Source organism: Pseudophryne corroboree, chromosome 3, assembly GCF_028390025.1.
Source record: "Pseudophryne corroboree isolate aPseCor3 chromosome 3, aPseCor3.hap2, whole genome shotgun sequence".
Lineage (NCBI taxonomy): Eukaryota > Metazoa > Chordata > Amphibia > Anura > Myobatrachidae > Pseudophryne > Pseudophryne corroboree.
In genome coordinates this window covers 278,891,332-278,907,238 of record NC_086446.1, presented here as the reverse complement: position 1 = coordinate 278,907,238, position 15,907 = coordinate 278,891,332, and the positions used below count along the sequence as shown (strand labels likewise).

The 15,907-nt window shown below is 45.1% G+C and overlaps 1 long non-coding RNA gene across 1 annotated transcript in view; it reads left to right on the top strand.

Annotated features, from left to right (window-relative positions):
• Nucleotides 1-14,584, top strand: part of LOC135055303 (uncharacterized) — a 44,745-nt gene extending 30,161 nt beyond the window's left edge. The window contains exon 4 of the long non-coding RNA XR_010243712.1: nt 14,452-14,584. This is a non-coding gene — a long non-coding RNA (uncharacterized LOC135055303). The remainder of the gene's footprint in view (nt 1-14,451) is intronic.
• Nucleotides 14,585-15,907: the final 1,323 nt, after the last annotated feature.

Here is a 15,907-nt window from a genome sequence, read left to right as displayed (position 1 = left end):
GGCACTTTAAGAAAGCTTTGGACTCTGGGTGTGCACTGGCTCCTCCCTCTATGCCCCTCCTCCAGACCTCAGTTTTACACTGTGCCCAGAGCAAGATGGGTGCACTGCAGAGAGCTCTCCTGACTTCTCTGCCTAGAAGCATTTTTGTTTGGATTTTTTTCTACATTTTTACAGGGAGCACTGCTAGCAACAGGCTCCCTGCATCGAGGGACTGAGGAGAGAGGGGCAGACCTTCTTGTCTAAGATAGGCTCTGCTTCCTTGGCTACAGGACACCATTAGCTCCAGAGGGGGTGAACACAGGTTCTTACTGGGCGTCCACCCCCAGAGCCGCGCCGCCGTTCTCCTCACAGAGCCAGAAGAACCGAAGTCAGAAGACGTCAGGCGGCAGAAGCCTTAAGCTTCACTGAGGTAACGCACAGCACTGCAGCTGTGCGTCATTGCTCCCATACACCTCACATCAGGGCGCAGGGGGGGGGCGCCCTGGGCAGCAATATAACACCTCTATTATGGCAAAAGACAATATACATGTACAAGTGGGCACTGTACATGTATATAAAAGAGCCCCGCCATATTTTAGTAAGTTTGAGCGGGACAGAAGCCCGCCGCCGAGGGGGCGGGGCTTCTCCGTCAGCACTCACCAGCGCCATTTTCTCTCCACAGCACCGCTGAGAGGAAGCTCCCCGGACTCTCCCCTGCTTACACACGGTGAAGGGGTGTTTAAAAGAGAGGGGGGGGGCACATGATTGGCGGATAACATATTATACAGCGCGGCTGAGGGAAAAACATTTTGTGTTGGTCTCCAGGGTCATTGCGCTGGGGTGTGTGCTGGCATACTCTCTCTCTGTCTCTCCAAAGGGCCTTGAAGGGGATACTGTCTTCAGAAAAGAGGTTCCCTGTGTGTGTGAAGTGTGTCGGTACGCGTGTGTCGACATGTTTGATGAGGAAGGCTCACTTAATGTGGAGGGGGAGTGCTTGAATGTCATGTCGCCGTCGGCAACACCGACACCGGAATGGGTGGATATGCTGAATGTCTTGAATGCAAATGTCAATCTGTTGCATAAAAGGTTAGACAAGGCTGAAGCTAGGGATCAGTCAGGTAGCCAGTCCATGCCTGTCCCTGTGGCGCCAGGCCCTTCGGGGTCTCAGAATCGCACCATATCCCAGATCGATGACACAGATACCGACACGGATACTGACTCTAGTGTCGACTATGAAGATGCAAAATTACAGCCGAGGGTGGCAAAAGGTATTCGGTACATGATTATTGCCATTAAAGAGGTTTTGCATATTACTGAGGAACCCCTTGTCCCACGAGGGTACACACGTATAAAGGGAAAAAGCCTGAAGTCACCTTTCCGTCCTCATTTGAACTGAGTGAATTGTGCGAAAAGGCTTGGGAATCTCCGGATAGGAGACCACAAGTTCCCAAAAGGATTCTTATGGCGTATCCATTTCCACAAACGGATAGGATACGATGGGAATCTTCACCTAAAGTAGACAAGGCGCTGACACGCTTGTCCAAAAAGGTGGCACTGCCTTCTCAGGATGCGGCTTCCCTCAAGGATCCTGCTGATCGCAGGCAGGAAATTACCATGAAGCACATTTATACTCATTCAGGTACTATTGTTAGACCGGCTATGGCGTCGGCCTGGGTTTGTAGTGCAGTTGTGGCATGGGCAGATTCCTTATCTACGGAGATTGACACCTTAGATAGGGAACCCATTCAAATGACCATAGAGCATATCAGAGATGCTGCCTTGTATATGAGAGATGCTCAGAGAGACATTTGTTTATTAAGCTCCAGAATAAATGCTATGTCTATTTCTGCTAGGCGGCTCTTGTGGACCCGACAGTGGACGGGAGACGCCGATTCAAAGCGGCATATGGAGTCCTTGCCTTACAAAGGGGAGGAGTTGTTTGGAGACGGCCTCTCGGACCTTGTCTCTACTGCTACGGCTGGTAAGTCGAATTTCTTACCTTATGTCCCCCCGCAGCATACAAAAAAGGCACCTCATTATCAAATGCAGTCCTTTCGTTCCAATAAAAACAAAAAGGTACGGGGATCGTCCTTTGTTGCCAGAGTGAAAGGCAGGGGAAAGAAGCTGCACACAGCTAGTTCCCAAGAGCAGAAGTCCTCCCCTGCATCTGCAAAGTCCACCGCATGACGCTGGGGCTTTCCAGGGGGAGGCAGATCTAGTGGGGGCTCGTCTTCGGTTTTTCAGCCACGTCTGGGTTCACTCGCAGGTGGATCCCTGGGCATTAGAGATTGTTTCTCAAGAATACAGGCTGTAATTCGAAGACTTGCCTCCTCGACGTTTTTTTCAAGTCGGCTCTGCCGGCTTCCCCGTCAGAGAGGGAGCTAGTGTTGGCAGCAATCCAAAAATTGTATATTCAACAGGTGATTGTCACAGTTCCTCATCTCCAGCAAGGAGAGGGATATTACTCAACCCTGTTTGTGGTCCCGAAACCGGACGGTTCAGTCAGACCCATTTTAAACCTAAAATCCCTGAACCTGTACTTGAAGAGGTTCAAGTTCAAAATGGAATCACTCAGGGCAGTCATCGCCAGCCTGGAGGGGGGGGGGGGATTGGATGGTGTCCCTGGACATAGAGGATGCTTACCTTCATGTTCCGGTATTCCCCCCTCATCAGGCGTTCCTGAGATTTGCAGTGCAGGACTGTCACTACCAATTTCAGACTTTGCCGTTTGGGCTTTCCACGGCCCCGAGAATTTTCACCAAGGTAATGGCGGAAATGATGGTGCTCCTGCGCAGGCAGGGGGTCACAATTATCCCATACTTGGACGATCTCCTCATAAAGGCGACATCTCGGGAGAAGTTCCTGGACAGCGTGTCTCTGTCCATGAAGACGTTGCAGTTACACGGCTGGATTCTCAATATACCGAAGTCCCAGCTAGTCCCTACAACGCGTCTAACTTTTTTGGGCCTGATTCTAGACACAGACCAGAAAAAGGTTTTTCTTCCGGTCGAAAAGGTTCAGGAGCTCATAGCCCTGGTCAGGAACCTATTAAAACCAAAACAGGTTTCAGTGCATCATTGCACGCGGGTCCTGGGGAAGATGGTGGCTTCATACGAGGCCATCCCTTTCGGCAGGTTCCATGCAAGGACTTTTCAATGGGACCTCTTGGACAAGTGGTCCGGGTCCCATTTACAAATGCATCGAAGGATCACCCTGTCTCCCAGGACCAGGGTATCTCTCCTGTGGTGGCTGCACAGTGCTCACCTACTAGAGGGTCGCAGGTTCGGCATTCAGGACTGGGTCCTGGTGACCACGGACGCAAGCCTCCGAGACTGGGGAGCAGTCACACTGGGAAGAAATTTCCAAGGTCTCTGGTCAAATCTAGAGACTTGTCTCCACATCAACGTCCTGGAGTTGAGGGCCATATACAACGCCCTGCGTCAAGCGGAGGAATTGCTTCGGGAAAAAACGGTTCTGATTCAGTCAGACAATGTCACGGCAGTGGCTCATATAAACCGCCAAGGCGGAACGAGGAGCAGAGTGGCCATGGCAGAAGCGACCAGGATTCTACGCTGGGCGGAAGGCCATGTAAGCGCGCTATCAGCAGTGTTCATCCCGGGGGTGGACAACTGGGAGGCGGACTTCCTCAGCAGGCACGACCTGCATCCGGGAGAGTGGGGACTTCATCAAGAAGTCTTCGCACAGATCACGGGTCGGTGGGGACTGCCTCAAATAGACATGATGGCATCCCGTCTCAACAAAAAGCTAAAGCGGTATTTCGCCAGGTCAAGGGACCCTCAGGCGGTAGCGGTAGACGCTCTGGTGACACCTTGGGTGTTCAGATCGGTCTATGTGTTTCCTCCTCTTCCTCTCATACCCAAAGTGTTGAGAATAATAAGAATAAGCAGGGTCAGAACAATCCTCATTGTCCCAGATTGGCCACGGAGGACTTGGTATCCGGAGCTGCAAGAGTTGCTCACAGAAGATCCGTGGCCTCTTCCTCTAAGGCAGGACCTGCTGCGGCAGGGGCCCTGTCTGTTCCAAGACTTACCGCGGCTGCGTTTGACGGCATGGCGGTTGAACGCCGGATCCTAGCGGAAAAAGGGATTCTGGAGGAGGTCATTCCTACCCTGATCAAGGCTAGGAAAGACGTGACGTTAAAACATTATCACCGTATATGGCGAAAATATGTTTCTTGGTGTGTGGCCAGGGCTGCTCCTACGGAGGAGTTCCATTTGGGCCGTCTACTTCACTTCCTTCAAACAGGAGTGATTTTGGGCCTAAAATTAGGGTCCATAAAGGTCCAAATTTCGGCCTTATCCATTTTCTTTCAAAGAGAATTAGCCTCTCTTCCTGAATTACAGACTTATGTGAAGGGTGTGCTGCATATTCAGCCTCCCTTTGTGCCTCCGGTGGCGCCTTGGGATCTTAACGTGGTGTTATGTTTCCTCAAGTCACCTTGGTTTGAACCACTCAAAACTGTGGAGTTGAAATACCTCACGTGGAAAGTGGTCATGTTGTTGGCATTGGCTTCGGCAAGACGTGTTTCAGAATTGGCGGCTTTATCACATAAAAGCCCATACTTGTTTTTTCACGTGGATAGGGCAGAGTTGAGGACTCATCCTCACTTTCTGCCAAAAGTGGTCTCATCTTTTCATGTGAACCAACCTATTGTTGTGCCTGTGGCTACACAGGACTTGGAGGATTCCGTGTCCCTGGATGTGGTCAGGGCTTTGAAGATTTATGTGACCAGAACGGCTAGAATCAGGAAGACTGAAGCTCTGTTTGTTCTGTATGCGGCCAACAAGGTTGGCGCTCCTGCTTCAAAGCAGACTATTGCTCGCTGGATCTGTAATACGATTCAGCAGGCGCATTCTACGGCAGGTTTGCCATTGCCTAAATCGGTTAAGGCCCATTCCACTAGGAAAGTGGGCTCTTCTTGGGCAGCTGCCCGAGGGGTCTCGGCATTGCAATTGTGCCGAGCTGCTACTTGGTCGGGTTCAAACACCTTTGCAAAGTTCTACAAGTTTGATACCCTGGCTGAGGAGGACCTCATGTTTGCTCAATCTGTGCTGCAGAGTCATCCGCACTCTCCCGCCCGTTTGGGAGCTTTGGTATAATCCCCATGGTCCTTACGGAGTCCCAGCATCCTCAAGGACGTTAGAGAAAATAAGATTTTACTTACCGGTAAATCTATTTCTCGTAGTCCATAGAGGATGCTGGGCGCCCGTCCCAAGTGCGGACTTCTTCTGCAAGACTTGTATATAGTTGTTGCTTACATAAGGGTTATGTTATAGTTTATCGGTTTAACCGAGGCTATGTTGTTGTTCATACTGTTGACTGGGTAGTGTATCACAAGTTATACGGTGTGATTGGTGTGGCTGGTATGGATCTCGCCCTTAGATTTACAAAAATCCTTCCTCGTACTGTCCATCTCCTCTGGGCACAGTTTCCCTAACTGAGGTCTGGAGGAGGGGCATAGAGGGAGGAGCTAGTGTACACCCAGTGTCCAAAGCTTTCTTAAAGTGCCCTATCTCCTGCGGAGCCTGTCTATTCCCCATGGTCCTTACCGAGTCCCAGCATCCTCTACGGACTACGAGAAATAGATTTACCGGTAAGTAAAATCTTATTTTTTCACATTTTTTCATACTTTACGATCCACGTGGACTACAATTGGGAACAGTAACCTGGCGAGCGAAGTGAGCCATGCGAGGGGACACGGTGCACTAATTAGGGTTCCCTGTAATTTTACAAAGAAAACTAGACAATTTTTTTCCCCAAAAACTCATGTTGACCTTTTCACCTGTCGACCTAGTACATTTCGAACTAATAACCATGTCGACCTAGTGCATGTCAACCTAATGCCCATGTCGACCTTTAGTGGTTGACCTAATGACTGTCGACCTAAGTTGTGTTGACCCAACGACCCATACCCGTTAATAGGTAGGGACTCAGTTTTTGTGGTATTTAACTTGTAATAGGAAATTTCTGCATAGGAATCTGGGACAGAGTGTAGGTGCAGAAGAGAAGATTCAGGTTCCAGAAGCCATAACAAAATGTCATCAGCAAAGAGACTAATCTTATGGGGCATCCCTCCTATAACAGGTCCAACTATCGTGCCTAAAGACCTAATCCGCTCAGCTAGAGGCTCAATAGCCAAAGCAAAAATCAAATGCGATAATGGGCACCCTTGACGAGTACCATTGGTAATATTAAACTTAGAAGTACAACATCCATTGGTGAAGACTGAAGCCGATGGCGAGGAGTACAAAGCCAAAATAGAATTAAGTATCCTATCCGCAAATCCAAAATGCTGCAAAGTAGCTTGTAAATAATCCCAATGTAGCCTATCGAATGCTTTTTCTGCATCCAGGGATAGGACTAGCAATGGCTCTTTCTTTAGCTGGCAATATTCAATAAGGTTGATAACTGCGTGTGTTATCTGACGCTTGTCTGCCCAACACAAACCCTACCTGATCATGATTGATCAGGCTAGGAAGGAGGGGGGATAATCTATTCGCTATCATTTTAGCAAACAATTTAACATCAGTGTTCAGCAATGCTATTGGGTGATAATTCTGAACCGCAGTAGGCATTTTACCTGGTTTAGGGATAGTAACAACACAGGCCTCTAACATTTCCCCTGGGAAACAAGTGGTGTCAGAGGCTTCATTAAAAACCGATAAAAGGACTGGGGCAAGGTTAGATTGAAACTTTTTGAAAAAATTAGAGGGGTAGCATCTGGACAAGGGGCTTTATCTAAAGGGAAAGACTCTATGGCCGCCTCAACTTCACCTAGAGTCCATGGAGAGCTAAGAGAATCACAAATCTCTGTATCAAGAGTAGGAAGGGATGCCTCCTTCAAAAACCTGCTGATATCTGCCTACGACGGTTGGGGGGTACTAGGATCATTTTTTAAATTAAATACAGTAGTTGTGAATAAAATGTATTGGCGATCTCTACCAGATCAGTTACCTTAACTCCTTTAGATGTAAAAACTGCATGTACACATTACCTAGCTCTACGTCCCCTTAGTTTCCGTGCTAATAAACGCCCCGCTCTATTTCCCAAAATATAATATCTTTAATTGAGCTGTTGTATATTATGGTGTACTTCAGTAAGAGCAGAAGCATTTACCTTGTCCCTGGCAGCAAGGAGTTGCTTATATAGAATTTTGTTAGCGGGATATAATTTATGCACAGTTTCCAATCGAGCTACTTTTCTCGCCGCTTTTTGCTGCAGCTGCGATCAACTAGTACACGCCTATGGGGGAGTGTATTTTAGCTTAGCAGGGCTGCGATCGCTTGTGCAGCCCTGCTAAGCTAAAATAATTTCAAGCAAAAGTAGACAAGGCCTGGACATACTTACCCTGTGCGACGATCTCTGCGATGCTGGGGCCGGCTTTGACGTCAGACATCCGCCCTCCATTCTGCTGGACGCGCCATATTAAGGCGCCTGGTTGTGGTTTTAAGAGAGATCAGTTTAGGTTTGTTTTTCATACTTTCCCTATGTCTCCCCACATGTTTTTTTTGTTTCCTATTCTCTGCATGTCAGATTCCTCTATTGATATGCTTGAATATGGTAAACGTAGTCTCTATTAATGCTAAGGGATTAAATTCCCCCCAAAAAAGGGAATTAGCTTTGAATTATTTCCATAAGTTCCATGCCCATATTGTTGCTGTGCAGGAAACATACTTTCAAAGTCAAAATCCCCCCTTTTTACTAATTATAGATATCCTTATTGTGACACTGCTAATGGGCCTTCTAAAAAGGCCAGAGTTGCTATACTGATAGCACAAAACTGCCCATTTGTGTTATCTTCCAAATATGAGGACCCTGAAGGGAGATATCTGTTACTAGTTGGTCTTTTAGATAATGTCAAGTTTACTTTGGTTTCTTGCTACGCACCGAATACCATACAAGTGAAAGAGGAGAGTGGTCTGACCAAGATATCGGCAATATATCAATCTGGCGTTTTCTTCTCCACTCCCCGAAAATGGTCTCCAACGGTCCGGATCCGCCCAGGTACGCCTACTTTCTGTCAATCTTCTTTGCGGTCGACTCTGCGACCGCTTCCTTCGTAGGACGCAACGTAACCCGTCGACCCCTGTCGCCGGGCAACATCACGCACGCGCACTGCGGCCGCCGCGCATGCGCATTCCAGACCCATGCGCACCGCAGCGACAAACTGCTGCGTGTGAACGGGTCAGAATGACCCCCATAGTGTCTATTATAGTCATGTTTAAGTCTGGCTGCTATCTGAATCGCGGATCCTCTGACTTCCGGCTGAGTGAGGTGTGCGCCTATTCTCCAAGAACCCGGGGGGACAACTCTTTTACCAACATCCCATACAAGTGAAAGAGGAGCGTGGTCTGACCAAGATATCGGCAATATATCAATCTGGCTTATAGAAGCTAGCGTACATTTATCTACCAATGCCAAATCGATTCTAGAATATGACCTATGAACATGGGAATAGAAGGTGTAGTCATTGACTGAGGTATGCTTGGACCTCCAAGCGTCAAATAACGCACTCTCCTCTTTCACTTGTATGGTATTCGGTGCGTAGCAAGAAACCAAAGTAAACTTGACATTATCTAAAAGACCAACTAGTAACAGATATCTCCCTTCGGGGTCCTCATATTTGGAAGATAACACAAATGGGCAGTTTTGTGCTATCAGTATAGCAACTCTGGCCTTTTTAGAAGGCCCATTAGCAGTGTCACAATAAGGATATCTATAATTAGTAAAAAGGGGGGATTTTGACTTTGAAAGTATGTTTCCTGCACAGCAACAATATGGGCATGGAGTTTATGGAAATAATTCAAAGCTAATTTCCTTTTTTTGGGGGAATTTAATCCCTTAGCATTAATAGAAACTACGTTTACCATATTCACACATATCAATAGAGGAATCGGACATGCAGAGAATAGGAAACAAAAAAAAACATGTGGGGAGACATAGGGAAAGTATGAAAAACAAACCTAAACTGATCTCTCTTAAAACCACAACCAGGCGCCTTAAGATGGCGGCTGTGTATACTAAGGAGGGGGGGGGGGATAGTGGCAATTCTCCTACCTTTTAACAAATACACATAAATAAAAATAGGATAGACGAGAATATACTAGAAATACAAAAACACAAAAAAAATTACACATATGCAAACCCGTACATTTAGAGTGAGGGAAACTAAACCAGTTAAATTAATGTTGCGATAATACATAAAAGTCAAAGCTGCATAACAGAGCGAGCATCTCTAGATAATCACCATGACACCCTAAAGAAGAAAGGGCATTGTCAATAGGAAAATGAAGCTTTAGAGACAGTAGCAACAAGACATCTATATCATAATGGATAATAGATGAACATAAGCAGCAGCACATAAAAACAAGAAACGTAACCTTTGATGCAGCAAACCTCAAAAATTATGCCCTCTACCCCACCATGGACCAGTCCTGCTGAAGCTGCCGGCTGGGAGAGGCACTAGAGGTAAAACCTGGAACATTCCATGAGGAGTTTCATTCCCTCATCAGTGTTTGTAATGGAGACAGTGGAACCTTCATGGGAGACCAGCAGCTTGGTAGGGAAACCCCAGCGATAGAGGATATTCGCCGTCCAAAGGGCAGAAGTAATGCGTTGAAAGGATCGTCGTTTGAGGAGCGTTGCTGCAGATAAGTCCCGAAAGAGTTGAAGCTCCTCAAGGGCTGTAGATGTGTCCTCAAGGGCTGTAGATGGCATAAGAGTTCACCAGACTATCATGTTTGCCAACAACTTCCTCCATTTTAGATTCTAAATGGTCATTGCGTCCCCAGAGTTCATCTATGGATTGTTGGCATGCCTGCAGGGTGGTACGGAATTCAGCAGCAAAATCATCTTTAAAGCGGGACAAAAGTAGTTTCATCGTACCCACGGTAAGGGCATCTGCATCCCCTACTTGATCCAAAGCAGAATGTACAGTAGACGTAGATGTAGCAGCTGCCATGGAAGGAGACAGCTGAAGGACTGTGTCAGTAATGGGAGTCCCAGTATTTTTAGGCCGAGAAGGTTGAGGAGACGGCTTAAAGAATGTAAGCTGTGAAACTGGTTTAGAGGGCTTGTTACATTTTGAAGGCATAATAAGGCACAGACAGAAACAGCACAGAGTTCCTAATTATATTTAATAGAAAGTCGAAGGTTCCACTGTTAGTAGTAATATCAACATATTTTGATTTGATTTAGATTTCCCTTCTGTTCATTCACTTTGCACATCATCACCATTGCGACATAATCAGAGACATGAAAGATCAAATAGATCTTTAAAAAAAATTTGTTATCATTCATATTGTTCAGTGTTATTGCCCAGTGTGTGCATTTGTTAATTGATAAAAATAAATTATTAACATTTCTGTTTTTGAAAGCATTCTAAAGTTCATATCGTCCAGTGTTATTGCCCAGTGTGTACAGGGTTTTAGAATGCTTTCAAAAATAGAAGTGTTAATACTTTATTTTTATCATAGTAACATAGTATTCGAGGTTTAAAAGAGGCAAAATGCCCATTGCGTTCAACCTGTATTAAGTTGAGTTGATTTTAATGTACCTACTGAAGAATGTTTCATGACTAGTTAACAACTGCAAATCATGCTACACTCGGATTGACAACTTCAATATTTTAAATGTTGTAACCTTGGATATCCTTTTCAATCAGAAATTCATCCAATCCCTTTTAAATGCATTTACAGTGTCCACCATTACCACTTTCCCTGGCAAGGAATTCCAAATCCTTATTGCCCTAACAGTGAAGAACCCTTTCCTCCGCTGCATGCGGAATTTTCTCTCCTACAGCCTCAGCGAGTGCCCACGTGTCCTAAACAGAGTTCTTTTAATAAATAATTCCTCTGATAACTCTTTTTAGTGTCTCTTTACATATTTGAAGACATTAATAATGTCTCCCCTTAGACGCCACTTTTCCAGTGTATACATGTTCAACCTAGTAAGCCTTTCCTCGTAATCCAGTCCCTCTAGCCCTTTAATCAATTTAGTAGCTTGCCTTTGAACCCTTTCGAGTTCACCGATTATCTTTATTATATTGTGGTGCCCAAAACTGAACACAATATTCCAGGTGCGGACGTACCAATGATTTGTACAGCGGCAGAATTACATCCTTGTTCCTTGTCTCAATTCCCCATTTTATGCATGCTAACACCTTACTTGCCTTCTTTACTGCGCTTTGACATTGTATACGGTTATTTAGTTTATTATCAATGAGTACCCCCAAATCCTTTTCCAAAACTGTTACCCCTAGACTTTACCCATTTAATATGTAGGATGCAAGTTTGTTTTTAGTCCCGAAATGCATAACCTTGGTACTTTTGCGCTTACTGCCAATAGGAATAAATTTGTGGATATTGCTATCTAGCAACCCTTTTAAAACATCCCACATTTCCAAAGTGTTCTTACCATGAAACAAAACTTCCCACTCAATGCCGTTTAGTGCACATCTCAGCATACTGAAGTTAACCGTCCTAAAGTTAAATGTTTTTGTTGAACTCTTATAGCTATGTTTCCTGAAACTGATGTCGAATGTGATCATATAGTGATCACTGTTACCCAAAGTCTCCCCAACTTTAATATCTGATATGATGTCCACATTATTAGTAATTACTAGATCTAGAATAGTTATACCCCTAGTTGGGTCCTCGACTAATTGAGACAAGTAGTGATCTTTTAACATATTTAAGAACATGCTTCCCCTAGCTTTAACACATGAATCGTTACTCCAATTAATATCAGGATAGTTAAAATCCCTAATCACTAGGATGTCCCCCAATCCCGCAGCCCTTTCGATTTGCTGCAAGAGTTGTTCTTCCTCCTGTATGTTAATATTTGTCTGTTTGTAGCACGTGCCTATGACTAGTTTTTTTGCATTAATACCCCCACTTGATGTCACTGATGATGTCACAATGGTGATGATGTAATTGATGATGTCACTGATGATGTAACAATGGTGATGATGCCACTGATGATGTCAAAGTAGTAATGATGTCACAGTGGGGATGATGCATACTTGCCAACTTCCTGGCTTCTCTCTCCAGGAGAGAGCAGCCAGGTTGGCTCAGCAGGGGGTGGGCAAGGCCATGATGTGCAGAGGGGTGGGGTGGAGGCAAAACAGGGCAGGACAGAGGCGGAGCGAGGCACGGCTATCACGGGGCATCATTTAAGCCATGCCCTCCTCCCTGTAATGCCGGTATTACCAGCATTATACTGCAGGGGGCATGGCGATGATGTTGCAATTCAGCAAGAATCACATCATCGACTGCACGGACCACCCACTTTACTCACTAAGTGGTCAGTCAAGCAGGGGAAGACTTTAAAAATCAGGAGACTTGTCTGCTATTCCAGGGACCGGGAGGGTCACCTGATTTTCGGGAGCCTTCCGGCCATTCCGGGAGTGTAGGCAAGTATGTGATGATGTCACAATAGTGATCATGTCACTGATTATGTCACAATTGTGATTATGTCACTGATGATGTCACAATGGTGATGTCACTGTTGATGTCACAATGGTGATGATGTCACTGATGATGTCACAATGGTGATGTCACAATAGTTAATATGCCACTGATGATGTCACAATGGTGATGAAGTCACTGATGATGTTACAATGGTGATTATGCCACAGATGTGGTCACAATAGTAATGATGTCACAATGGTGATGATGTCACTGATGATGTCCCAATAGTATGTCACTGATGCTGTCACTGATAATTTCACAATTGTGATGATGTCACTGTTTATGTCAGAATAGCAATGATGTAACTGATGATGTCACAGTGATGTTGATGTCACTGATGATGTCACAATAGTGATGATGTCACAATAAACAAATTAGCAGCGCTAAACAATCAATAATTTAAATGTGAATTAAACAGAGCAATTCAATTGGTTGGAACATATGGAGATGAATGGACTAAAAATGGAAAGGTACCAAATTATTTAATGGTATAAATAAAAAAAAAATACACAACATGTACTAATACAATGAATTAAAAACAGATTTAAAATCAATAACCAGAATCACCAAGGGGCTACTGAGGTGAGTGTCGGTTCCTTAATTAGTGTGGACTTCAGATGAATGAGATGAGAATAAACAATAGAACTGGTGGCACAGTCCTGATGGTGATAATTACCACAATGATTACCGCTGGAAGGAAGGAGTCCTTTGGAAGGCGTCCCTTTGTATGGGTAGAATCTCTGGGATCCTAAGTCCTCACCAGATTGCGGAATCCTCAATGCTGAGTAGAAAAGTGATGTCACCAGTGGGCATAAGCTGTTTGCCCAGTCATCTGTAAATTGTTGTCAAACCTGCAGCTTTTTCACCTTTGAAAAAGCTGCAGGTTCTGCAGCGAAACGCGTCAGACTTTATTCCAGATCACCTTGTCTATTGGAAGCTGCATGGGCTACATCCGGACCTTTAGTGGACTTTGACAACAATTTACAGATGACTGGGCAAACAGCTTATGCCCACTGGTGACATCACTTTTCTACTCAGCATTGAGGATTCCGCAATCTGGTGAGGACTTAGGATCCCAGAGATTCTACCCATATAAAGGGACGCTATCCAGAGGACTCCTTCCCTCCAGCGGTAATCATTGTGGTAATTATCACCATCAGGACTGTGCCACCAGTTCTATTGTTTATTCTCATCTCATTCATCTGAAGTCCACACTAATTAAGGAACGGACACTCACCTCAGTAGCCCCTTGGTGATTCTGGTTATTGATTTTAAATTTATTTTTAATTCATTGTATTAGTACATGTTGTGTATTTTTATTTTATTTATACCATTAAATAATTTGGTACCTTTCCATTTTTAGTCCATTCATCTCCATATGTTCCAACCAATTGAATTGCTCTGTTTAATTCACATTTAAATTATTGATTGTTTAGCGCTGCTAATTTATTTGTTATACGTTGTTTCTATGTATACAGGACTGACTAGACCTGTTTGTTTAGCAGCTGCTCAAAATTAGCATAACAGCCCTTCTTGCGCCTGATTTAACCTTGGTTAAACCCCCCTTTTATGATGTCACAATAGTGTGGGCTGGTGCATTGTCCAGATGGATGATGAAACAATTTTTCCACAACTCTTTCTTCTAAATCTGTCCTGCAAACCTTATAGAATATTTGGTTGTAATCTTGATTCACTGTTGCTCCTTCTGGTAGCCAACTGGCCAAAATAACACACTTTTCCCAGATGTGTCCCACTACAGCGGGCCCACAATGTGCATGCCGTGTGCATACGTATCGGCCACCAGCCCTGGCTTAGTGAATGCATAGTGGGACTGTGTGTACGCATGCGACCCGCTGTTCCACAACTTGTGACACATCACAGCCATAATGTAAATGTACACATCTGTATAAAACCCCCCAATAAGCATGGCTTTGGATTTGGATTTGCTTTAACGTGCTTTCTTCATTCTTGGTGTTGATAGTGTTTTCCAGTGCATAAACCGGTGTTTTGTCTGAGGATCGTACTGGAAGACCAAGTTTCATCACAGGTAATGACTTTATCTAAAAATGTGAATCCTCTTACAGATGTGTCCACCTACAGCTAGCCTCCCTGCCCGTTTAACAGCCTTTCTAGTTATGCCATACCATGGTGTGACTCGGTAGTGCCGAGCATCGTTATGTATGTCTTTTTCCTTTAAAATGCATCTTATTCACAAATCGATGCACAAGCAGCTCATGCTGATTAAAATGATATGCGGCATGTCTATATTCTGTGTGCAACCATGGCTGAATCTGTATACGAAAACACTGTAAAGTACCATTTCATATGCAGATACAGTCACAGACGCACATCAGAATATAGGCATGCCGCATTTCATTTTAACCAGCAAAGTCTGCCTGTCTGTTTTATTCACATAGTTATGTGAATAAGATGCAAATAAAGACGCCCAACACTAACGGAGTTGTATGGGATTTGTCAGCTCCAGGGCCGGTGCTGGGGTGTTCGGCTCCCCCCTGCAAACTATAAATTTGTGCCCTCCCATATGCCTTTGGTGCGCACTGGGAAAAGGGGTGTGGTCTCACAAGTAAGGGGCATGGCCACACAATAGTACCCCCATTTAAAATTACGCCACAATGTAGCACAATCTTATTCATCTTATACGTAATGCCCCACCTGTAGTAGCAGCGTCCTTATATGGGGTGGTCTTCTGTATGCTGCCGGCCGGGCTCCCGACGTCCAGCATCCCGGTGCCAGAATCCCGACTGCCGGCATACCGACATCTTTTCTCCCTCTTGGGGGTCCACAACCAGAGCCGGCCTTAGCTATAGGCAGGCTAGGCATTTGCCTAGGGCATCCAAGCATGTCTAGGGGCATCCAAGCATGTCCCTGCAGTATCTCATGTTGGTAGGGACAGTCTGCAAACTAACTGTTACTTTCCAAATGTATTCAATCAGTACTGGTATACACTGCTGTTTACATTTGTCAAATAAAAATGCACACTCTCCCTTAAAGTTCTTTAAACTCCCTCTGACATGCTTGAATGCCCCTGACTTGTGAGACCTCAGACAGACAGCAGAAGCCCAGTAACTGCAATTCCTAGACCTGTGACATTTTCACTGACTATATAAGGTTATTACTTATTACTAAATGGCTCCTTATGATACCACATGTGTATTTGGAAGATTGCTTCACATTAATCTGACATCACCTATACTGTTTGTGCACGTGGGGGAGGGAGACCCTGCCATCCTGTGTGTGTCCCTTATCCCTGTGCAAACCCCAGGTGTCTGCAGGGACATAACATGGGCATGTGTTCTCCCCACACTTTATTTCCTAGTCAGTCCATGCCGTAAAATTCCCCTGCCAGGATGGTATACCCTGTGAGGTCACATCCCTTGTACGGGTGCCCCTTTAACGGGTGCGAGCGCAAACACTCA